Source organism: Nematolebias whitei, chromosome 2 (genome assembly GCF_014905685.2).
Source record: "Nematolebias whitei isolate Nwh7 chromosome 2, NemWhi1, whole genome shotgun sequence".
Classification (NCBI taxonomy): Eukaryota; Metazoa; Chordata; class Actinopteri; order Cyprinodontiformes; family Rivulidae; genus Nematolebias; species Nematolebias whitei.
In genome coordinates, this window is record NC_056499.1 from 12,935,809 (window position 1) to 12,961,270 (window position 25,462).

Consider the following 25,462-nt stretch of genomic DNA (forward strand, 5'->3'; position numbering starts at 1 on the left):
TATTACTTGTACTACTATTCCTACTTCGTGGTTTTTCACTTTTTGTGGGGCTTCAGGGTACGGATCCCCCGCGATAAATGAGGGACTATTGTATTGTATTTGTACTATAGTGCTTAGAGTACTTTTAGTTTAACATTTTTCTTAGTTCATATCTTAGATCATATTACTGTTTTTCTTTTACATTTTATACTTTGTTGGATGTAACTGGGACCCTGTTTCGTTCCACCACATGTACCATATGTGGTGCGTATGACAAATAAAGAAACTGACTTTTTACTACTCTTAGCTTTAAGCTAGTTTTTGCTACTTGTAGTTTTTCGCTAGTCATTTACTACTTTTAGCTTAGGCTTTGTACTACTTTTAACTTTAAGCTTCCACTTGACTAATTTTAATTTTAAGGTACCTTTTTGCAACTTTTTGCTTAAAGTTAATCTTTTACTACTCTTAGCTTAAGCTAGCTTTTTGTTATTTTTAGTTTTCGCTAGACATTTACTACTTTTAGCTTCAGGCAAGCTTTTAATTGCTACATTTTACTTAAAAGTTGCCTTTGACTACTTTTAACTTTAAGCTGCTATTTTGCTACTTTTAGCTTTAAGCTAGCTTACTACTTTTAACTTTAAGGTACCTTTTTGCTACTTTTTTTGCTTAAAGCTAGCCTTTTACTACTCTTAGCTTTAAGCTAGCTTTTTACTATTTAAAATTTTTCGGTAGTCATGTACTACTTTTAGCTTCATGCAAGCTTTTTGCTACCGTTTGCTTAAAATTAGCCTTTTTGCTACTTTTTGCTTAAAGCTAGCCGTTTGCTACATTTAACTGAATGCTAGCTTTTTGCTATATTAGCTTTTAGCTATTTAAAAACCTTGTTTACATATTTTATACATTTTCCTCAGTTCCTTCATGGTTCAGCCACCAAGGCATTTATACTTTTACAACTTATCACCATTTTAAATCAACTTGAATGTTTTTGTTTATTTGTTGTTGATTTTCTGTTGTTTTGTTGTGAAGCAGTTTGTGCTACACTCTGCTTCTTGAAAGGTGCTTCATAAATAAAGTCTGATTAAGAGGCAGTTACATGATCACCCAGCTATCAAGACAAAACTTCTTCTTTCTGAATTGTTGTGTATTTAAAGACTAAAGGGTTGTATGTTGTGTATTTTCTTATTTTTAATGTACGGTACTTTAGCAAATGGTACGTTTAATCCAGGCCGGTGAGGTGAGGCTGAACCATCAAGTTCAGCATGGATCAGAAGTCCTGATCCTGAGGATGATGCTACCTGGACCGGGCCTTTACCGCTACCTGATTTTATCCTGATCTCACTCCAACATATGATCTCGTACGTGTTGCTCACATTAGGCGTGTTAGATTTAGGCATACAACCTCTGAACGCTTGTTTGAAGCACCGGAGAAATAAACCAGAACTTGGATTTCTGATCAACTCTGAACCCGGTTCCACACAAAAAGAGAAACAATGAATTTTACACGTTCTCCTTTTTATATTAGAATCAGAGCAGCTGCCGAACCCTGGCCGTTTGGACCAGGTGTTTTTATCAGGCAGAACCTTTTCAGTTTCACAGTTACAATTTGTCGTGAAGGCTGAATCAACATTTCGGCTCATTCAGGAGATGGCTGCTCTGATCTTTTGGTTTTGTAATTTTCATACTTTATATAAATTATATACATTTACAGATTTCCCTCCCAGAAATGCATTAAAATCTCTTCAGTTCTTTCATAAACATTGATCTCTTTATAAAAAACAATTTCTTCTGGCTCTGTTTCTATTTTTTTAATGACTTTTAGCTCTTATTCTGCTTCTTAAAGGTACTTTTTGGCCAATTTTAGCTACTTTTTTTTACCTTTACATATTAGTTACAGCTACAGTTCTGCAGCTGCAGATTAAGTTTATGTTGTAGTTAAGGTTCTGCCATTTTATGTTTTTTTAATAGTGATTTGCAAATTTGATAGTTTTTATCTATCATTTTGCTAGTTTAAGCTATTAGCTACAGTTTAGCAAGTTTTATATTTTAGTTAGGGATTTGTACTTTTAACTTTTAGTTTTATTACAAGTCTTATCATTATTAAAACAGTTCTCATTGTATGCTTGTGTGACCTCATTTGAGACCAATTTATTTTCATACTTGCACCGTCTTGCTGAGGATCTCACAGGAGGTTTCTGGTCAATGTTTGTACTGCCCCTGTGGCTATAGGCTTAGGCAGTGGTCCTCAGTCCTGGTCCTGGTCCTGGAGGGCCACTATCCTGCATGTTTGCGCCAACACAACTGATGTGAATGAAAGAGTGATTATCAGGATTCTGCAGAACTTGTGGACCTGCTGAAGAGCAGGGAAATGAATGAAACATGCAGGATAGAGGCCTTCCAGGCCCAGGATTGAGGACCACTGGTCTAAGGGACTGATGATGATGATGATGACTGTTTTCCATCAGTACAGCTGATAAAAGGAATGTCACAGTGCTGAAAGAAGTGCATATCTCTTTGCACGCCAAAGTTTTAAATGTCTTGAGTGATCTAGTTGTGCTCAGAATATGTGTTTGGGAAGACTTTCAGCTACTACCATGCTAAATTTTAGCTCATCTGTCAAACTGACAGCTGTAGATCGTTTTGAGTTGGCTAATATCAAGCCAAGGATTGGATCCATTGTAAAAGTTGTAGTTGTTCATCCATTGGTTACTTTCTTATTAATCTGTGCAGCTGTTCAGCAGATATTTTGCTAACAGACAGACAAACAAAACCATGATCACCCTTTGCCTTCAGGGTCAGTGATAAATAGAGACTAGAGACCATTAAGAAAGTTCCTGGAAAAACTTTGAAGGGGACTGCCACATTGCGGCCATTGAAACGTTTTGATTACCCTCAGCTACCATCATACCCAATTTGAGCTCAATATCTCAAAGAATGACTGAGTTATAGTCAATTTTGTGTTTTTTGAGGTAGCTGTGGCAGCCATCTTGAACCAAAATGTCTCCAGTCATTAAACGGTTCTAGAGATGCAGCTGATGATTACTTCCTGTGAGTTAAAAAAAAAAAAATCCAACAAGCTGTTCATGAGATATTTTGCTAACAGACAGACAAAACCATGATCACCCTTTGCCTTCAGCGGCGGTGATAAATAGAGAAAAAGAGATTAAATCCATCTAAACGAGCTGCAGCTGTAGATGTTTTACTTTTGTTAGATCTTAACCCTCCTGCTGCCCTTGGGTCAAAATGACCCACATTAGTCTTCACACTGAGGTCGTTCTGACCCTCGGACCAATATTAGGTGAGTTAGTAGATGAATCATTAACATCATATATTATGAGTATTACTGCGCTGCACAAAGCTTTAACTTTTTGTCTGTTAGCAAAATATCTAATGAACCACTGGATGGATTTGAATTAAACTCACACAGCAATTATCAGCTATACAGCCAACTCACCTTAGTTTTAAACTGTAGGAGGAAAGGCAGCGGGTGATATGCAACCCCCCACCTTCATTAATTTAAAATATCTTTGTAAATATTATACTTCTAATCAAATTAAAATAAAAAAAATAAGAAATGCCCGCTCATATTTCTGCAGCCCGCTGTACACAAAGATAAAATAACATTGAAGGATTCACACAGACTTGTGTTAAAAAAAACAAAAACATGTTCTAGTTGTTGTCTTTGTTCCTCTTCAGCTGTTGGGAGGAGACTGAAGCCGCGGCAGAAGCACATTGTTCTAACATTTACACTAAATATATAAATAATCCGCTCCAACACTCACCGGGGGCTACAGGGTGCGCCCGGCACCACCACGGTACTCCACGCCTGCTTCCTGACTCCTGCCGCCCCCCGATTGGTTCCTGTTCGACCAATCCCGTCGGCCCGCTCTGCGCACAGACGTAAACAATCAGAGGTTTGCCAACACTACGAGCAGAAGCGGGTTTGTTCTGATGATGCGATAACTGCTCTGCAGTGAGAGGACGATGTTCAGACGCTGTCGCCTCAGATACAGTTCATACATGATGTGTTGTTGTTGTTTACACTTCGACTGTTTGTGTTGACCCGACTGAGAGCGTTTGTTGTTGTCTGGATGGAATAAAGCTATGAATTATTAAGCAGGGAGAGTTATCGGGCTGCAGCGACGAAACCACCGAGACACACACATCCGGGCAGAAATAGGTCAACCTTAGCGTGTGTGTTTGTGTGTGTGTGTGTGTGATGGTGTAGTGCTTGTGAACAGACCTAAAGGCTCCCGCTCCCTCTGTGAGTCGAAAAACGAGAGTTAAACATGATTACACAAGTGAAAGTGTAAAAACACGATCCTGGAAAGTCTGGAATCTGATCTGGTCGGGATACGTGTGAATGACAGAAAACACAGAGTAGAAAACTTGTGTTTCCAGACGCAGAATGTTTAAACGTTGCTGAGGTGAGCGGTATCGTTTCCATTTTGACTGGTTATAAATAAAGTTCTGGAGCGATGAATCGCCTGATGTTGGCTTTAAAACAATCAGCGGCCCAGGCTGTGCTGACTAGTCTTTTTTTGGGTACCCTTATTGCTTTTAGTATTTCTTGTTGGTTTGTTCTTTGATTTTTTTGAGCGAATCAAATCGGTTCTTCTCATCTTAAGCATTTCATTGTACTGTTAACCCTGTGTTAACCTGCATATGACAAATAAACACAACTTGAACTTGTAACTACCAAATTGGACAAGTGGGACCCCGATGTCCTCGTGGGATTTGAAGGGTGAATGTTTGTAGTTTTGGAGGTGAGTGGGGTTTTTTTTTTTTTTTGTACTGAAACTGAACAGAGAATGAAATAAACCTAAATGTTTTGGTGCAAGATGTTCAAGTGGGCATGAGTGGAGACTGTGGAGAGTTTGTGTTTTTGTTGTCCGAGGCGGAGCAGAGGGACGCGTCCTGGAGAGAGGAGGGACACATTTTGTCCACCACCAGGTGCACAGGAGGAGCCGGGGGGTGACCAATGGTGGCCTTAAACCCCATAGATTAATCTTCAGACACCCCAATCATATGTGTGTGTGTGTGAGGTCGCAGCCATCTTGGGTTTTGACGTGACTACCTGATTTTCAATAGTGACCTTTTTAACTTCTGAATAGAGCCGCACACTAAAATGGAAGTCTGTACCTCACTTTGTTGTTTTGAACCAGTTTGACATGACTGTCGACGAGGAAGAGGGCCGGCACTGGATGAGGGGGTGTGCCAAAGAGACCATCTTAGCACCAACATAACTAGTTTGTTCCACTTTGGAGTAAGCTGTTGGGGGAAGAATCAGTTTTGTGCTGTGTGTTTCCTTGACTGATGAAGCCTTCTGGATGGAAGGCGAAACGTTTCAGCAAAAAAAAAAAAAAAACTGTCCAGATGACCTGACTGAAAAATGTTGGGTACCTCACTTATTTTTCAGGTTATTGTCAGAGGAATTTAGGTAAAGGTCATGGATGTTTATCATTAACTAATGTTAAATTATTGTGTGAGTTAGAGCGTTGTGTTGTCTGCTCAGAGAGGAGCCTGCAGGAGCACGGAGACACACCTGATAAACTCCAAGGCCTTATCCGAGTCTGTAAGCTGGAAAGCTGAGGTCATCTTGACCTCGTCTCTATATAAAGCACTTCCTGCCTCACTGTCCTGCGCAGATTCTCACTGACGAGGCTCAAAGCATGTAACTTTTACACATCTGTAAAAGCGTTCTCGTCATTGTCCACCCTTGCAAGTAAAAGAGCAGTTAAAATCTTCGCGTATCCTCAGAGTGGCTTATTTGGGTAATCAGATGATAAAAGGATATTTATTTTATTCAACAGATATCAAGCTCATAAGATGGACAAACATTTACGGTGGCAGCCATCTTAGATTTTGACAAGGCAATGAATGGTCTTCTATATATTATTAAGTTATTTTAAATGTTATGAAATATAAATTTATTGATGTTAAACAATTATTTAATTTTATTAGATTAAAAAAAAATACATGATGACAAATAATAGCTGTTGTAAATCAGCCACCGACTGCGTGGCCTTTGAAAGATCAGCATCGATCCCAAATAAACACGATGGTTGAACTCTGATATAAATACAGGCCTTGAAGGAATGCATATCACCCGCCGTCGTTCAGTCCACAGTTTAGGACTAAGGCTGTCTTTTAGGAAACGTCAGTATTGTAGCCGTTTCAGCCAAACTTTGATGTCGATAAATGTGCTCAGAGTACATGTTAGGGATGACTCTGAGCTACTACCATGACGAATTTTAGCATCGGCAGACTATAAGAACTTAGGAAACGTGCAGTAATTACTGCAGATTCTATACGTTCTGTTAGACGGTTCTGCTGGTGGTCAAATCAGATCACAGACTGATGATCGCCGATCTCAGTCCGACTGAAGAAGTCTTTTGGAGAAACGATGAAACATTTCAACAAAGAAGAATCCATTCAGACGACCTGACTCCACCTGCTTAGATTCATCTACCTGGATTATTGAGCAGCATCAGGAAATCAGATTTATGTTCCTGTTTTAACCCAGTGTGAGGAGGTTCAACAGAAGTTCAGGAAAAGGCAGGAGTGTGTGTGTGTGTGTTTTACTTTGTAATTTGGTATTTGAGATTATCTTTTGAACTCTGTAAAGAGCAGGACGGGTAGTCGTGTTAGAGAACAGAGACGTCTTTGTTTGAAGCTGTGGCTGTTTGTGTTTATTTAATGAAATACATGCTTCCTCGTCTCTTCCCCTCTGTGCATCAGTGACAGGTTAAAGAGGTTGGTGTGTGTGTGTGTGTGTGTGTGTGTGTGTGTGTGTGTGTATGTGTGTGTGGAAGTGATAGTAAGAGGGAGCGAGAGCAGAAGCATGACCTACATTTGGTAAAGCTCATCGTATGAGCATGAAACTGCCTAACATCACCCCAGAGCTCTTCGGAGCAGAACCACACGATTGGCTGCTCTCAGCTCCAGCCTGACAACAGCACCAACATCACCCAGGGGTGGGGTGGGGGGAGCATGGTGGCACATACGGTAAATCCAAAAAGAGCATGAATGCAAATCTTTCACAAAAGCTGGGGAATGAAGAAACAGCAGCTGTGACGTTATGAAAACGTGTGTTTGTGAAGAAGTGAACAATTTTGAGACATTTGGGGACAAAATTAAACAAGAGTATTTAGACTCCGCCCACTAAAGAACAACATCCAGCTGTTAGGATTTAAATTTGTTGTTAAAGGTATTTGGAGGGCAGCAAAAACCAATAGAAACTCTTAGAGCAAATACAGATGTGCATCTACAACAGGTCAGCCTGATTCAAAATGGCTACCACAACAAATTTACCCCTAAAAACTCTAAAAATGGCGTCAACTCTGTCAGTCGTACAGATATTGAGCTAGTCTGTTGTGGTAGTAGATGAGAGTCATCCAAAACATAAACTTTGCATAGATCAACAGAGATCTTTGTTTACAACTTGAGCCATCAACGCAGCGGGCAATATGCATTCCTGCACATGTTTAACATAATTTCAGATTATTTTAGACTATAATCTGAATATAGTTTGTTATTGGAGATCTATATGATCTGGTCCAGGTGCCGCTCCTGGTCTGAAACATTAAATACTGAATTTAATTTCAGTATTTTGTCTCTTTTTTTATTATTTTTTATAAATAAACAGGACTCTGACACCAGTTTAACGGACAGGAAGATACCCTGACAACACACACATGGTTACACGATTGTCCTCATTTCATGGCTAGACATAGAAAGAAGGAAATACAAAAAGTCATGTTTTGCTAAAATAAAAAACACAAAGTCAATAACACTGGCTGACCGATATAAGCTTTTTATGGCTGATCCCAGTCTTTAGATGTCAAAGCACCTGATATACCGTATTTTTCGCCGTACACGTCGCACCGCAAATCATTTACAAGAGAGTCCTGTTTTAAACAAAGAACACAGATGAGGAAAAGACAAAAATAGACAATCACATAAAAAGCATATGAAAAGGTAAATAGAAGAAATGATATAAAAACAAAAACAGCTACATTATAAAGCAATGTAAAATACTAAAAACAGGAACATGTCTGCGTTGAACTTAGCAGTTTAAAATCCCTTAACGAGGTCAAGCTTCAGATGGAAAAAACCAACGCAGTCATGTTCCTGTTTTTAGCATTTTACACCGCTTTATAATATATATTCTATATATACTTTTTTCATTGTGCTTTTTATATGATTGTATATTGCTGTCTGTACCTAATCTGTGTTCTTTGTTTAAAACAGGACTCTCTTGTAAATGAGTCCTCGTGGCTCAATGAGACTAACCTGTGTAAATATAGGTCGAATGAACGAAAAACTTCCAGTCACCAGATCTCAGTCCAGTCAGAACCTTTGGGATGTGATGGAACAGGAGATTCTCTTCATGGATGTTCAGCTGACAGATGTGCAGCAGCTGAGTTATGCTAACATCATGCTAGCATGTCAACATGGACCAAAGATCGGAGGAACGTTTCCAACAATCTTTGCCTCGGATCCTGAAGCAGAAGTGGGTCCAACTTGGTACTAGTAAAGTGGACCTAATGAAGTGTACATGCGAACCCAAACCACATTCCAAAGACTGATAAACCAGAACTTTGGAAAAACAAAAACAGAAGTCTTTGGAGTTTTTTGACATCTTATTGTCTAGGGTTGGTGAGCCTCAGTTGCCTGTTTTTAGCTGACAGGAAGTGACACTTGGTGTGGCCTTATGCTGCTGTGGATCCAAGATCCAAAGGTGGTTTTCTGCAGACACTGGCTGGAACAGGTGCTTATTGGGGCCTGCCATTAGAAAATCACAGTAAGCCACTCACTGCAAGGCCTCCAGTGCTCTTCAGTGGCATTTATCTACATCTAAAGAGGCCTCGTCACTGTTTTTATGTATATCTGACTCTTCTGCCGACCTTAAAGGAGGTCCAACAGAAGTGCGGCGCACCCAAACTATACATGAGAGCGAGCCGCTCAGCCACGAGGTGTGTGCTGGTACTTTCAGTGACATTTGGAGTTCTCAACAAGACCTAAAAACCCAAAAGAAAACTAAAACCTAAACTGTCATCTGACAGGATGAGTCACATGACCTGTGAGCAAATCACAAAAAGTTAGCAAGCAAACTCGTCTCACCTTGTTTAAAGTAAATGTGCAGATAATACATTAAAATTAAAATGATTTTGTTGTCTTTCAGGCAATATTTCTGTTATTGCTTTGAGGTTGATGTTTTTTTCTGAAACAACCCCAGAAGTCAGAGTGCTCCCACGTCAGCTCGTGTTCAGACCCACTTAAATTTGTTTAAATTTCCTTCTGAACGTGGTGCAAAGAGTGTTTTTAACTTCTCATATCTCTGACACAAAGCACTGAAGAAACATAAAAATCTACGAGTGACAATCTCCTCTTTCACTCACAATTCAAGTATTACTTCAATAATCCTTAAGGTTTTTACACAGCAACTGTTGGTAGGCCTGTCACGATAACAAATTTTGCTGAGTGATTAATTGTCACAGAAATTATTGCGATAAACGATAATATTGTTTGAAATTTGACACTAATTAGTAATTATTGTCAAATTTAAGAAGAAATGTTGGTTAATTTGTTCTGTATGCAGTACCATTTTTCAACCACTGGATGGCAATATAAGACTGTTTGAACAGAAGGATGGATAGTGAGGGAGCGAACAGCGTGTCTCTTTAAGAAAAATGGGAGGGAGGCCCCTTGACGTGACATGGGCTGTCTCTCTTCAGTTCTCAAAATGGCGGACGCTCGCTGTGGTTTGAGCTCTTTAGCATAGCATTTGTCACGCAAAGCTTTTAATAACAAATCAGTAAACAAGTTCTCAGCTTCTTTTTGCAGAGAAAAATAACTTTTTACACAAAGGCACGGGTTTCAATCATGAATTTTGGAGCTTCGACAAGACGGAGATTTTTTCCCCGAGGTTGGCCCGTTAGCTTAGCTCGTAGCTTAGCTTCTCAGCTGCTTTTAACGATCCAAAAACGTGATTTTACATGGTTAAAATGGATTTTAAAGATAAAAGAGAAAGTGAGGGGTCATTGAAGAACACTGGAGTTGAGCCTTTTGTCATCCAGCATCTTCAATAGAAGGAAAAAGACACAAAGAAATGATAAAGCCAATGAATGAAAATGAGGTTGATAATTTTCATTTAACATGTGATTAATTGATTTATTGTTTATCGCGACAGGCCTAACTGTTTGTTTAAAGCATATTTCTAATGACCACCCCTCACCTGTCACAGACCACCCGACAAGGGCGGGAAAATCAAGCTTTCTGATTGGCTAAGACTGAAGCACAGTTGTTTAATACGCTACTAGCAGATTTCTTTTTTCCATTCTTTTTGTTACTGTTAGCCAAGTATTTCATGAAATGCAAGACAGATTTTTATGAATCTTTCAGAAAATAATCTCTAGAAGAACATCTTAAACTGGAGTTGGTCTAATTCAAGATGGTTGTGCGTGAAAATCCCAGTAGATCAGCAGTTTCTGAAATGTTTAAAGTCGTGTATGTCCCTTATCATTCCCCGTTCTGGCGCTTGGTTTGAACTCCAAGCCTTCGCTTGATGCCTGGTGATGATTGGCTGATGAGTTCTTTGTGTTGAAGAGCAACCGAACAAGTGGACCTAATGAAGCGTCCGGTAAGTGACCGCCTGACCAACAAAACAAGCGTCTGTATGTTTGTTTGCTTCAGCTGTGAAGGTGCAAACCCACCAACAAACGTTGACCAAACTACACACCCCGAACACACACCCTCCTCCTCCGAGTCCTCCTCTGTCTTCGCTTCCCTTTTCTTCCTGTAGCTCCCCTGGCAGAAGGCATTATGGGAATCGCTCTGGCACGGCTCTCGCTCTTCACAGCCTTAATCTTTAAGTTGTTTCCATAGAAACAACTATGTTCATTCAGTTCTGCTGGATGCTTGTAAAGCTTGATGAAAATACTCTCGCCCAACACGAAACTCTGAAGGACTGAGGAATGTCTGAGTCACTGCAGACTCATTGATACATTGATTTCTCATTATTGCGTCTTTAAAAGCTTCAGAGGAGCCGAACATGACAGACAGGGGGTGGAAGTGAATTTGGTGAGTGACGGTTTAGTTCGGTTTGGGTTTTTTCAGGCTCGTGTGGCCCCTCCCATCAGGTACGGCTGCTGGTGTTTCCTCTGTTGCATCAGAACCCCCCCTTGTTTTATATACGTTCGGCTGTCAGGTCCTATAGGCTCTCGAGGCGTGACAATAGAACCAGGACGAGTCACGCAGAGAAGACCCACTTCGAAACAATTAATGCACTCCAACACACGCGTGTGCACACAGACACGATTAGAGTCACACCGTGACCAGCGCTACGTGTCTTCCTCAACACGAGCCCAGCGGGAGATAACCCCCACCCTACACCCCTGCTTATGTGATGGTTTCCATGGTGACAGTTAAAAATAACGATGGGCGATGGCTCGTCTTGTGCCATTCCACCAACATGGCTGAAGCTTTCACACGCTCGCCGGTGTGATGGAGACGTCCCCCCCCCCCCCCCCCCTCCGGCTGCTTGTGGTCTCAGATTATATTTCTGGAGGGAATCCAGTAAAAACTCACCAAGAGGAGTGGATTAAATCCACACCATTTAACCCTCGTCTTGTTTTATGGGGACAACTCGGGCACACATTTATTTTGTCCGTGCTTTTATGTATTTATTATTTTGGTGCAGTCAGTAAACGTGATTTTTTTTCTTACAAAGCCTAAATAATAATAATAATAATAATAATAATAATAATAATAATAATTTAATCAGAATCTTTTCAAATGCTTTTATAACTTAAGTTTACTTCACTCTCGTGTTCCTGAGGGGAAATCGACCACATTAAGACAAATACAACTTTTAATCGCACATTTATATAATAAATAACGCATTTATCCATGGTTTTTGTCTTTTTACTTTTATATCTATACTTTCAGATTTATATTAGCCCACTAGCTGTGGAGACCTGCCTCTCGTCCGACAAAATTGTTTAAGTTTGGATGTAAAGATCAAAAACTCGCTTGTAATGTTCACTAGAAAACATTTAGTCTGTAAAAGCTGCTGCACATGCATGCAGGCTACAGAACTGGACGCTCCACGGCTCAGAACGGCTGATGGTTTTACCTGAAGCAGGACGTCATTAGCGAGTTCACCGAGAACAAGGCCTCATCTTCAGCTACTGGACTTGAAAGGTCCGGAGGGTCCGGCCTGAACTTTTTTTAATCATCAAAATTTTCTATTGGGCATACTAATGGGGGGGGGGGGGGGGGATGCCTTTTCAAAAATTGCCATAAAACAAATATTTTGTCAATAAAAAAAAAAAAACAGCCACTGAAATGGAGTTGGGCAGCACGGTGGCGCAGTTGGTAGAGCTGCCGCCTCTCAGTGAGCAGGTCACCTTGGTTCAAATTCCAGCCGGGGGCCTTTCTGGGTGGAGTTTGCATGTTCTTTTCGTGTATGTGTGGGTTTTCTCCGGGTACTCCGGTCCAAAAACATGCATGTTAGGCTGTTAGGTAACTCTAAATTGTCCTCTAGATGAGAGTGAGAGAGTGAATGGTTGTTTGTCTCTATGTGTCCCGGCGATGGACTGGAGATCTGTCCAGGTGTCTCACACAGTGACTGCTGGACATGGGCACCAGTGACCCGCGTGACACGAAAAGGAAGAAGCGGGTAAAAGATGATGGATGAAATGGAGGTTTTTTTAAACAACAAACCCTTAAAGAGTTAAAAATTAATCAATGTCATTTCATTTTCATACTTTTATTTCAGGCCCTAAAATATTGACCAGTTTAATGTGCAAACAGTATTTTCAGCAGTTCAATGAGGTTGTTGATTTTTCTCCCGCAGAACACAAACTGTCACCAAGTCAAAGGTTAATAAACAGGTTCATCAAAGTTAAAATATAATTCTGGGTGCAAAGGAAAGTAAATTTTCTACAATATTTGTGAAACACAAACACACATATGTCCTTTAGTTATCATTTCTATTGCCTGCTGCTATGAAAAGTGGGTGATCATGTAAGTGCTTGTATCTGTGTGCATCTGTTGAACCGCTGCATGGATTTTAATCCAGCTGAGTCAACTCTAAACGCTCGCACATCGGGTAAAAGGTCTTTGTTGGAAATGTTGGTGGGCGATATGCATTCATTCAAGGAATGCAGCTTTTATTTTCCTGTTTTCCTCTCATAAATTCATTTTTAGTATCTTATATAAAACAGTCACTCTCAGCTGTACTTAATCCAACGAAGCTCGATTAACTGAAACTCCTCAAACAGACGAGTTCTGGACAAAAACAAACAAGCAGCTTCTTTAAATAATAATTAGTATTATTAAATACACAAATAAAACTCAGAAACTTGACGTGGTAATGTGAGTCAGGACCGCTGCAACAGATTACGGAATCTGTTTTGCAGATTTTAGAGATTAGATTAAACTTTATTGATCGATTGGGAAGATTCCTTTAAAACTTCAGCAGCATCGTAAAATAATATACACACAGGTGTAACAGTGAATAATAATGTATGAGCAGTTACTGGATATAATACTGTATGAGCAGTTACTGGATATTTAAGGAGGTGGCTGCTCCTTCCATCCTATGTCCTTCTGTCCCCCACTCCCCAGTGAGGACTTGTAGAGTCTGATGAGGGACAAAAGAGTTCTTCAGTCTCAGTCCTGGACCTCAGAAATCTGTCTCTGAACAGACTCCTCTGGTTGCTAATGACGCTGTGCAGAGGGGGACTGGCATCGTCCATAATGTCCAGCAGGTTGTCCAAAGTCCTCTTCTCCTCCACGTCTCCACAGAGACCACAGAGCCAGACCTCCTGATCACCTTGTCCAGCCTGGATGGATTTGTCTCGGATATTCTGCTCTGAACGTATTATTGACAATACGTTTTCCCCTGTGAAACACAGAATCGCAGCACGGAGGAGCAGTGGTTAGAGCTGTAGCCTCACAGCGTGGAGGTCGCAGGTTCACCTCCTGGTCTTTCTAGGTGGAGTTTACAAGTTCACCCCGTGCTGCGTGGATTTTCTCCAGGATCTCTGGTTTCCTCTCACTGACCAAAAACATGCGTTGCTCAGTGGTGACACTAAACTGTCTCCCAGTGTGAGTGAGTCAATGGTTATTTGTCTCTATGTGTCCCCGTGATGGACTGGAGACACATCCAGGTGTCCCTATGATGGACTGTATACCTGTCCAGGTGTCTTTGTGATGGACTAGAGACCAGGTGTCTCTGTGATGGACTAGAGACCTGTCCAGGTGTCCCTGTGATGGACTGGAGGCCTGTCCAGGTGTCCTCCCCGTCTCAGTGACTGAATATTCAGATTTCCTGCTGCTCTTTTCTTCTTCAGTCACCGACTTAAAGAAAAGCAACATTTCTTGAAGGAGTTATCGATGACTCTCAGCTACTACCACATCAAATTTGGCCTCAACATCTGTAAAACTGACTGCACTTTAGCCATGTATGTGTTTGCTCTGGCAGCCATCTTGAATCAGGTGGACTCCAAAAGCTCAAAGATTCAAACCAACAAATACTTTGAGAGTTTCATTCAAATCTGTCCACTTGTACACAAGTTATTTTGCTAATAGACATACAAATACAGACATGATCACCCACCTTTTCAGAGTGGCTGACAATGAATACCATTTTTTTTATCTCCACAGTACGCAGAGTTTTGGTAAACATTTCTCTTCTATCTGACATTAAAAAATTCAGAAACTTATTTAGATCACAACTGGATAGTTTTTATTTTTTAAATCATGTGTGGTTATATTTAAATGTTACTCTGCTGCTGATACACTGGGATGTCCCCAACTGAGGGACAAATAAATGACTAATTATTTTATTGTAATTATTATTTTCCTGCGGTTCAACAACAGGCATATCCTGCATGTAGTTTCGATGTTCACCACCAGGGGGCAGTAACAGAGCCTTCTCAGTAGAGTCTATTCCATAAACAGAATATAATTTCTTAAACATTTAATCTGCTTTTGGTTTGGTTTTAATGTATTCTCCATCTTACTGGAGTCTTTGCGGCACAGATGTTGTGTTTAAGCCCTCACGTGTGTTTTTAATGTGACGCTGAATAACAGAGCAGTGTGTCAATGTGGACTAACCAATAAATTGTTTAAAATATAAAAAAAACAACTTGACTGGACATAAAATGTACCAAAAAATGTCAGTTTTATCATAAACATCTAACCAAAATGAATAAAACCTACATGTGTCGTCAAACTAAGCATGACGGTTAAATTGAACAAGTTGGTTTGAAGTTATATTAAACTCCGCAGCTGTAAAAAACATCTGCACTCACAGCAAGAAGGTCCTGGGTCCAGTCCCCGGTTTGGACCTGGGGTCTTTCCGTGTGCAGTTAGCATGATCTCCTCATGTTTACATGGGTTTCCTCCCTTACAAAGAGATGTGTAATCTCAGTGGGGTTGGTCTGAATAAATAACGGTTAATAAATAATAAACAGATGTTTTGTTTCAGATTTGTTAGGAATCATCTCTGTGAGCCGTCATTGAACATCTTGTGTTTCTTGTGGTCCATTGTTTTTATTTACAGCCGGTTCCCTGAAGAGGTCCGCCGGGACGGCTTTATTAGCTGCTTCCCGAGCTCGTTCGTCAGACGAGTATTGAGCGGTTTATGACACGTCGATGCTGGATCACAGACCTTTAGCCACATGTTAACATCTGTATAACGTGAGTTTCTGCAATAAGACCGGTGGTTTGTTCACGTTTGATCCTGGCTTTGCTGCGTGAACGCCGAGTCAGCTCTTTTACTTTATCTGTTCTTTTTTAAACAAACTACATCTGCAGACTTTGTGCTGTTTTAGCCTCTCATATATTGAAACGTTCAGCCTCAGACTATTTTTTAAATATTTCTATTTATTTACAAACATATAAATACATTCAGATCTCTTTAATCCCTTCAAAACATTGTTTTCTTTTAGGTTTGCTACAAAAAAACGGCTCTATTTTTGTTTTCTTATCCTACTTTTAGCATTTTTTCAAGCCTGTGGCTACTTAATACTTTTGGCTGGCCTTTTGCTATTATAACTTCTAACTATTGTTCTGCTTCTTTTTAAACTTCTATCTGGTCTTTTTCTACTTTTAGTCTTTAGCTGACTTTTTGCTCATTTAGTGTTTAACAACCCTTTTACTACATTAGCTAGCATTTTGCTATATTTAGCTAGTTCTTTGATAATTTGCTACTATTGTTTTTTTCAAGCTTTTAGCTAACGTTTTGAATCTTTTAGCTTTTAAGTAATGCTCTGTGACTTTTAGATTCTAGCTATATATCGTTCTGCCAGCTTCAACTTTTATCTAGTGTTTTGTTGCTTTTAGCTATCTTTTTGTCATTTTAACATTTAGCCAACATTTTGATAATAGCCTGTAGCTAACATTTTATACATTTAAATAGCTTTTTGTTGCCTTTATTTTTGTTACTACTGGTCTATATCTTTTAGTTTTAGGTAATGTTTTCTTTCTGTCTAGGATTATGGTACTTTTAGCTTTTAGCTAGCCTTTTCTCACCGTTAGCTTCTAATTACCACCCTGCTTCTTTTAGCTACCATTTTGAGTCAGAGTCAGAGTTTTGATACATTATGATCTAAGATTTTACTACTTTTAGTTTTTAGCTAGTGTTTTGCTATATTCAGCCAGCTTTTCCCTTCTTTTAGCTTTTAAATAATGTTTTGCTACTTTTAGCTTATTGCTACTTTCATTTAGGTTTTTACTACTTTTAGCTACCTTTCAGCTGTTTTAGCATTTTTGATACATATAGCCTTTAGCTAACTTGTATATACTTACTGTAAACTTTTGCTCCTTTTAATCCTGTGTTCTGCTGTACTTGCTTAGCTTTAATGTAATGTTCTGCAGCCTTTAGCTTTTACGTAGCTCTTTGCAACATTTAACTAGCTTTTGACTTATTTTCTAAATTTTGCTAGTGTTTGGGTTCCTTTAGCTGTAACAACTCAGCTTCAGCTCCTTCAACAAACTTCAGCAAAGTCCTTAGGCGCTCAGCATTCAGTTTGCATGTTTGCAGAAACAATGCTGATTCTCTGGTGAAGACTTGCGGTATTTATACTTTTGGAGTTTTTATCTCCACGTCGTGACGTTTGTTTGGTTGATTATAAAAACAAACTTACTGCCGGCTCATTTCTCCTATAAGAGCTGAGTGTGCCATACATATTCCCAGCATGTGGTGGATTAAGACATTAATACTTGGTGGCTGAACCCCTCCTCCCTTCACATATCCTGCATCATAAAGAGATTACAGTCAGGCCACGCTCAGGCAGGATCTACCACTGGACCCGAGCGGACGGGGCACATTTTACAGATCAATTTAGAAAAGAGCACAGTTTGAGTTCGAGATGAGGACTTGACTGTGTTGTTCTTCTTTATTGTAATGAGACTCGTCCAGCACTCAAGACAAAGAAAAGACTTTTCTTTTTTGTGACGGGTCAGCTGAAGGCAGAGGGGAGCGGGTGGGTGAGGAGGGGGAGGTTGGCGTCTGCAGATGCCGTCAGTGTGGATGCTGGACGTGCGCAGGAATGCTGTAGGGAGTTCAGATGGAGGGAACGAGGTGGTGTTCCTGAGCAACAGATGACACGGAGGCTGCCGACAGAACGGAGGAGCTGCGAGGGAGAGAGAAAGAAACAGTGGACGGATTCCAAAAATGGCTCTGGCTTGTCTTGGTTTGGGTTGCACCCCTGTGCAGTCCAAAGGCACCGTCTGCAACATCAGTATGTATCTTGACATATTTAACTCCTTGCTAAATGTATGTTATTGTGTAAAATGTGAAGTATCTTCAGTGTGGTGAACCAAAGCACATCGGTGGCACAAAGTTCCAGGTTCAGCTCGCTCCAGGCTCAAGTTGGACTCGCCCAGTCTGCTGCTCGTACTTGATCCCGTCTAAAGTGCTCATGGACAGGATCTCAAGAAGAGGTTGTCTGTTTTTGGATTCTTGGGGTCTCGTCTCTGTGTTTTGCAGATGATGTGGTTCTGTTGGCTTCTTCAGCCATGACCTTTAGTGTGCATCGGGGTGGTAGTCACAGCACTGTGAAGCAGATGGGAGTGAACGCCTTTAAGGTCCGGTCTACACAAGAACTCCGTCGTTTTCCTCATAAGCACGGTCCGTTTCAAGAAATGATTTAATCTGCACAGGAACACGGAACATGACTCCAACACTGTAGGAACGAGGCCGAGCCTGAACCAAGCGCTGCCACCAAAATACACCAGAAACGTGAAAGAAAGAGTGGAGCAGAAGCTGCAAACTGTAAACACAAGAAGAACAAGCCGTGTGCCAATGTCCCCGTCGCTGAGGGACCTGAACAGTGAATGTTTGTAGTTTTCAAGATGAGTGTTTTTTGGGGCTGGTACTGAGCAGAGAATGAAAGTAAACCTAAATGTTTTTGGTGAAAGATATTCAAAGAGGTAGACGTAACACTGTGAAGAACAGAGGAGGTTTTTACTTTTTTAGTTTGAGGCAGAGCAAAGTGGTGGAAGGAGCTGTTTTATTCACCAGCAGGTGCAGAGGTGGAGCCAGGGGGTGGCCAATGGTGGCCTTGGCCACCATAGATTAATCTTCGGCCACCCCAATAATTTGAGGAAACTACATTTTTAAGCAAAATAAAAACTGGAAAGCATGATTTCCGCAACAGATGGGGTGGCTGGTTTACACACACATGTATGTATGTATATGTATGTATGTATGTATGTATGTATGTATATATATAAGTGGCCATCTTAGATTTTAAATTGGCAACCCAGTGTTTCAATAGTGACCTTTCTTAGATGTAGCCCCACACCAAAACGGAAGTCGGTACCTTCCTTATTTTTCAAGTTATCGTGCTCACCACTTTCACAGATGGACAGGGCGTCTCCAGTTCCCCGTTTTCGCTCTGCGACGGGACAATAAATGCTCAACTCACCGTTCAGGATTTCTGATATCTCATGTACAATTGTTCTGCTAAAAGACAAAAAAAAAAACAGTTTCAAAGTGGTGCCTTTTCAGTGACAAAGAAGTTGCTCTTGCGTGTGAAAGAGGAGGTAAAATGTAAAGAAGTTTGTTGGTACGTGCAGCTGATGCCCAGTGCTGCACAGACTTCCTGTGCAGAAGTGGCCAGCTTGTGTTTCTTATATAACAGCTGTCTGCTCTGACAAGATTCTGCAGCTACAGCCACGGGGAGAGAGCTGGATGACCCAGATTCACTCTAATACATTTTATACTAATGACTTCACTCACAACTATACTAGATACAAGATTCCTATAGCTGTGTCAGAACAAGCCATGTTAAATCTGTGTTCTCGATGCCGTCAACACTTATTATTTTGCACGGTTGTGTGATCTTTTTATAGTTTAATTTACAGAGCAGTTGTTTTTTTTTTCTGGGGAGCTTTGTGGACCCGCCTGAGCCGGTGCAGGGATTTAATTTACAATGTTACCGTTCTTTCCCCCCCACTCTTTTCAATTAATAATATAAACCTTATTGTCCACCACCTAGCACACAGGGGTGATAATGTTTTTGCTCATGTCTGTGAGCATCTGTCTGTTTTTTTTTTTTTTTTCAGAAAAATATTTCAAGAACTACATGACGGATTTTAATTAAATTTTCAGGAAAAATATTGAATATACATCAACTAACTCAATGGAGTCAATGCTAGTTGACATAGCAAGCAGTAAATATGATATATCTCAGTCGGTGTTACAGATATTGAGCTAAAATTGGGTGTGGTAGTAGCTGAGAGTCATCCCCAACACATTCTCTGAGCATCTCAACATAACACGAGATTACAAAAAGGTTATTTTCAAGGTCTGACCCAAACGACTCTGTCTTTCTCGACAGTAGATGATCTCAGTCTAAAATTATTACATGCATGGGGGCCACCGGAGGGGTGGGGGGTGGAGGGAACCAGGAGGGCAATGTCCACCCATAAAAGAATAGGTGCCTCCCCAAGTTTTATCCTCTTGTGTCCCAAGTTTTTGCTTGTTGTGTATTCTTTATTTCCCTCTGCTACTTTGGATTAGTAGAACCTCATAAACACAAAGACAAACATTGTTTTAGAACAATAAGGAGTTTCAAATATAAATATACATTTTATTTAAAACTGAAACCTGGTCGTCCTGAATAAGGACAACTGGTCTGAAACCCATGTCCTCAACTTTAGGATGCAGACGCTCAGAAGGTTAGATGAAGAATATTTTTATAAATATAAATTTGTGGAGAGGACTAGCTTCAATAAGTTGGGGGAGTGGTGGCATAGAGGTTAGAAAAGGTGAGCCTGCGATCGGAAGGTTGCCAGTTTGACCCCCCAGACCAACATCAAAATGTGGGCATGAGAGGTGAAGCACCCACACCTGCCTCCACATTCATTTGCTCCACTCTGGGCCCTTGAGCAAGGCTGTTAACCCCCCAGCTTCTCACTGGGTGCTTTAGATAGCAGCTCTCTGCTCCACACAGAGGGCTGTGGTAGCTCGGTGGTCTGTGGTTGTGTCAGGAAGGGCATCCGGCATAAAAAAAATAAATAAAAAAATCACAGAATCTTTGTGTGAATTAGTTCACTGTGACGACCCCTGAGGAAGGGAGGAGCCAAAAAAAAAAAAAAAATAGCTTCATTAACTTAAGTACAATGATTTTATCATTAAGGGATATCAATTGTGGATGGATGGATGGATGGATGGATGGATACTTATCTCATGAAATTCTGTTTTGGCTTTTGGTTTTGGTGCCACCCCTGGAGTTTCAGTGGGCCCCACATGCCCCCACCCCAATTAAAACATTTCTGGAGGTGCCACTGCTGATATGAAAGGTCACGGGTGACATGCATTCCTTCAAGGATTGCTAGAACTTTATTGTAATTACCAGTATACAGTATTATGGTATACAGTATATGGTTTCTTTGTTCTACACAGTGAATCTGTTTTGTTTCTTGGTGCCATTGCTGGTGCTGTAAGCAAGTCTTAATGATGACAATGTAAGTTGCTGACACGGCGCCTACAGACCCAAGGTTGGGAAGAAACTGATGGAGGAACTGTGATGAACCTGTGATGGACTTGCGACCCTTCCAGGGTGTACTCCACCCCTCGCACAGTGATTGGCACCGGTGACCCCCGTGACCCAAAATGGAAGAAGCGGGTAAAAGATAATGGATGCATGAACGGATGAGTTGAAACAACATACCAAAACATTTCAGTCAACTAATACATTTAAATCAACTAAACTAAAACAAGAATTTATTAGCTCTGCAGAACAGACAGCTCGGTTCGGTCCGGCTCGGTAGACCTACCCAGCCCTGGTCCGGTTCTCATCTCCTCTCTGCATCCACTGAGTGCTGAAGTCACTATGAATATTGTAAAGACCGAACGTTTTCCGATCGGATCAAAACTTTCCCTCTAGCAGAAAGCAACTTTGCCCTCTGGGTAATATAGTCCTTTAGAGTACATTAGAGGCTTATTGAAAAAAACTATAAAATGGAAACACTTTTTTTTTTGTCATGTACAATCTTACAGTACTGTACTATACTTTGAAAAACTGCAAAAGAGCGAGTCCACAAAAGTTGAACTACTTAGTAGCGAGGGACTACTGTATTAGCTTACGGAAATGTGTGGTTATATGTATTTATTTATTTATTTATTTATTTATTTATTTATTTTTTTTATAATTTTTTTTTTTTTAAATAGTATGATATGTTAAAACAAGGTAGATCTGATTTCCGGTTTCGTTTCTGGCAGAAATTTTAGTTTTTAGTTCCACGTCTACAAATCCCAAAAGCCGCTCATCCACCATTTTGGAACACAAGATGGTGAGGTTTCATTGGCTGAGAGCTGTCACATGAAGTAGAGTAGGGTCTCCTATTCATCGACGGTGATTCCTCCTGGGAGGTGTGGCCAAGCTCTGAAAAAAATGTGTGGTTGACGGATGCGCTGCGCCTTTACTGTGACCACATGGCGGAGGCGGTAGTGGCCCAGCGCTGTTGATTTTTGTACCTTACGTGTGGGTAAAATAAACCTTCTGAAATGGACGATCACCTCTCCCAAGCCTGCTTCAGACAAATGAACATATTTTACAAATGGCAGGTCAGGGATTCAGCCCAAGCTGGACAGTGCAACAAAAAACAAGCAAATTTACCATGAGATGTGCAGCATGGCTACACCTGAACCTTTAAGCAGTGCCGGGATAAGCTCAAGGAATTGAAGTCCAATTTACTTTACGATCCCGCTCACAGAGCGTGGACACAAGTTACAGTGTTAATTCACCTACACCTGGGAAGAACTGATAAGATGAGAACTGAAACGAGTCAAACTTATCAATGACAAAGCAGCTTTAGTCTCTCCAGTATGTCCTGAGTCTTTCCCGGAGTCTCCTCCCAGTTGGACATGTCCAGGACATTTCCCTAGGGAGGCGTCCAGGGTCCATCCTTACCAGATGTCTGAACCTCCTCATCTAACACCTCTGGATGTGGAGGAGCAGCGGTTCTACTCCGAGTCTCTCCTGGAGAACTGAACTTCTCACCTAATCTCTAAGGGAGAGTCCAGCTACCCTGCAGATAGAACTCGTTTAGACCTCCTGGATCCAGGATCTGGTTCTTTCGTTCTCTACCTTCAGGACCAGAGGTGAGGGTAGGAACATAGACCGACCAGTAAACAGAGAGCTTTGCCTTACAGCTCAGCGCCCTCTTCACCAAAACAGACCAGCACAGAGTCCACAATACTGCAGAAGCTGCACCGATCTGTCTGTAAATCTCTCGCTCCATTCTTCCCTCACTGAGAACAAAACCCCGAGATACTTAACTCTTCCACTTGAGGCAGAACCTTAACCTGGAGAGGACAGTCCACCCTCTGATTCAGGACCAGGGCCTCAGATTTGGAGGTTCTGATCCTCATCCTGTGAACCGCTCCAGTGAGAAATGAAATTGACGACACGATTCTTTTAACTCGCCTGTTGTAGTAAGGTTTGAAGTGGTTAAAAACCACAACATATTCATAGTCCAGTCAGAATAAAAACCTCTACTTTTTCCCAAAACTTCTCAATTTCTCTTTAAAAACCAGCCTGATTTTATTTACTCACAGCAGAAGAAAACCATGACGTTAACGATTAAAACTAGAAAAGCTGCACTGCTTACAATGAATCATATCCCACAGGAATATCACACCAATATCACACGTGTGTGCGTGTTTAGGTTTGTCTTTGATGCATGTTTTCCTTCAGCTTAAACCAGCTTGTGATTGCATTTGAACTGTCATGATGCTCGAATGATAAAAACATAAAGAGAAAATGTTTGTTTTGTGTAAATGAGCTTCTCGTAGTTTCGCTCACCCTGAAGCTGTTGGACGTGAGCTCGCAGATTTAATTGCAAGTAAATAAGCGCCTTGATGAGAGATGAAAGGTTGCTTAGCTACTGATGCACAGCGAGCCTTTCAAGGACCCGACTGCTTGTTGAATATTAAGTTAACGAGAGAAAACAGGATTCACAAAGATAAAGGAGAATCATTGTCCTTTTTTCTCTTGTACTGTCTTTACATATATAAATGGCATTCAAGAAACCTGAAGTGTTTAGTTTTAATAATGTAATTTAGGAATAAAGATGAAGGACATAGATTTACCGTGGACTCCAGGTGTTTGGCAGATGTGTATGGGTGGGTTTAGGTGCCTCCTGCTGGTGGCGTTTCTCTTGATTTAACAGAGAGAAACTTGAAATGTTTCTCACATTAGTTGTAAAACCATTTTATCATGTTTCAGAATAGGATTATATTTGTTTTATTTGAGCCGGTCTTTATACGCGTTAAATAAAATGAGACACCAGTGGAGTGGAAGGAGAAAATCTAGTCTGGATTGGAACTGTTTCTATGATCTATCAACAACATAAGAACAACTAGGCAATACATTTTGTGTTTTTGCACCAGTATCTTTATTTCAACACAAAGCAGGAAATGAAAAATCTAAAAGTTTTAGGCAGCACTCTTCAGGGTGAGTGGAGAGCAGGCGATGACAGCATGTGCATGTAAGAACCGTAAAAAAATAAAATGCTCCATAAGCAGAACAGTGATTGTTAGTCAATTTGACAAACAATTCAGTAATTACTTAGTGTCTATTTAAAAGTTCAACTATATGATACCATACCATACCATACCAATTTATTTATAAAGCACTTTAAACAGTGACAAAGCACACCAAAGTGCTGTACAGGGACAAACAGAACAAGCACACAGCAACAGATTACATAACAGGACACCAAAAAGTAGAAACCGACAAAAACAATAATGGATAACAACAACAACCGCAACATGACTAACACAGTGTGATGCACACATATGATAATCTGATGTCACTGACATGTCTCTTTAAATTTATCCCAGGTCTATGTTTCTGAAATATATTTCTATCAGGCTATATATTATCTAAATTTAATGTGTAATTATTTGTATTCTTTATGTCATTTATATAGCATCTTATATCATATTTTTATGTGTTAAACAAGACGATGCCGATCTTTTGATCCAGAGGGTAACTGTTTCTGGTAGGAAGAATTTTTTAGTTGCACACCTACACTTCTCAACAGACACAGACTTTTGAACCTATGAGAGTAGAAAATTATTCATTGAAAAGCTGGTCACGTGCTTAGAACATTTACATGTTTTTAATTTAATTTTTAATTTAAAATTTTTAAATTCTTTTTTTTTTTTTAAATATCTTGTGTGATTTCTTGTGTATATTCCTTTGTACTGAAACTCTGGTACAACAATTTCTTGCGGGACCAATAAAGTTCTATGTTATCTCTTATCCTATAATACGGTTTCCCCATCAGCTGTGACTCCAGAGGTGTGGCCAGTTTTTGAAGAAAACTGTTTTCCTTTGGAGAAGTGGGGGCCATTCCTCTGTGAAGCAACTCTTCTGGGTCAAAATGACCCCAGAGGCCTCAGGTTTAAAATTATGGCCAGAAGCTTTGCAAGCTTTATTTGCAGAAGCTTGTGCAGCTGGTCTCCTCAGATTATTCGGAGGACCTGAGACTAGATGTTGGAGGTTTTGAAGGAATATTGTCCCATGTATTGTGAATGTGTTGCACTAGTTTTAAGTCATGGTACAGATGAGCCACACCATCGGCATGGATTTTTTACATTTAAAATAACTTATTTTAAATTATTCAGCACCTGTGTGCAGCCCGCAGTTGGGGGAGAAGGTTCCTCCTGCAGCTGATCAGCTGATCTCCATGCAGAGCGAAGAGTGCAGCCGGAGGCGGAGAGCTGGCATCATGACATTCTGTGCTGTTTTAGAGTGTTACATCGTTTAGAAAGAATATTGCAAGAGTGTGGGAAGGGTTTAAAATGCCCCCACCCTCATTCGCCCCACCCTGGGCCCATGAGCAAAGGCCCTTAACCCCCACCATGTGCTCCCTAAACAGGTCTCTCTTGAAAATGAGTTCTCGTGGCTCAATGAGACTAACCTGTATAAATAAAGGCTAAATGAAAAAA

General features: G+C 40.5%; 1 protein-coding gene across 1 annotated transcript in view; it reads left to right on the forward strand.

The window, feature by feature from the left end:
• The window catches only part of nhsb (Nance-Horan syndrome b (congenital cataracts and dental anomalies)), a 59,295-nt gene that overhangs the window by 16,214 nt on the left and 17,619 nt on the right, over nt 1-25,462 (forward strand). The gene's annotated exons all lie outside the window — the stretch shown is intronic.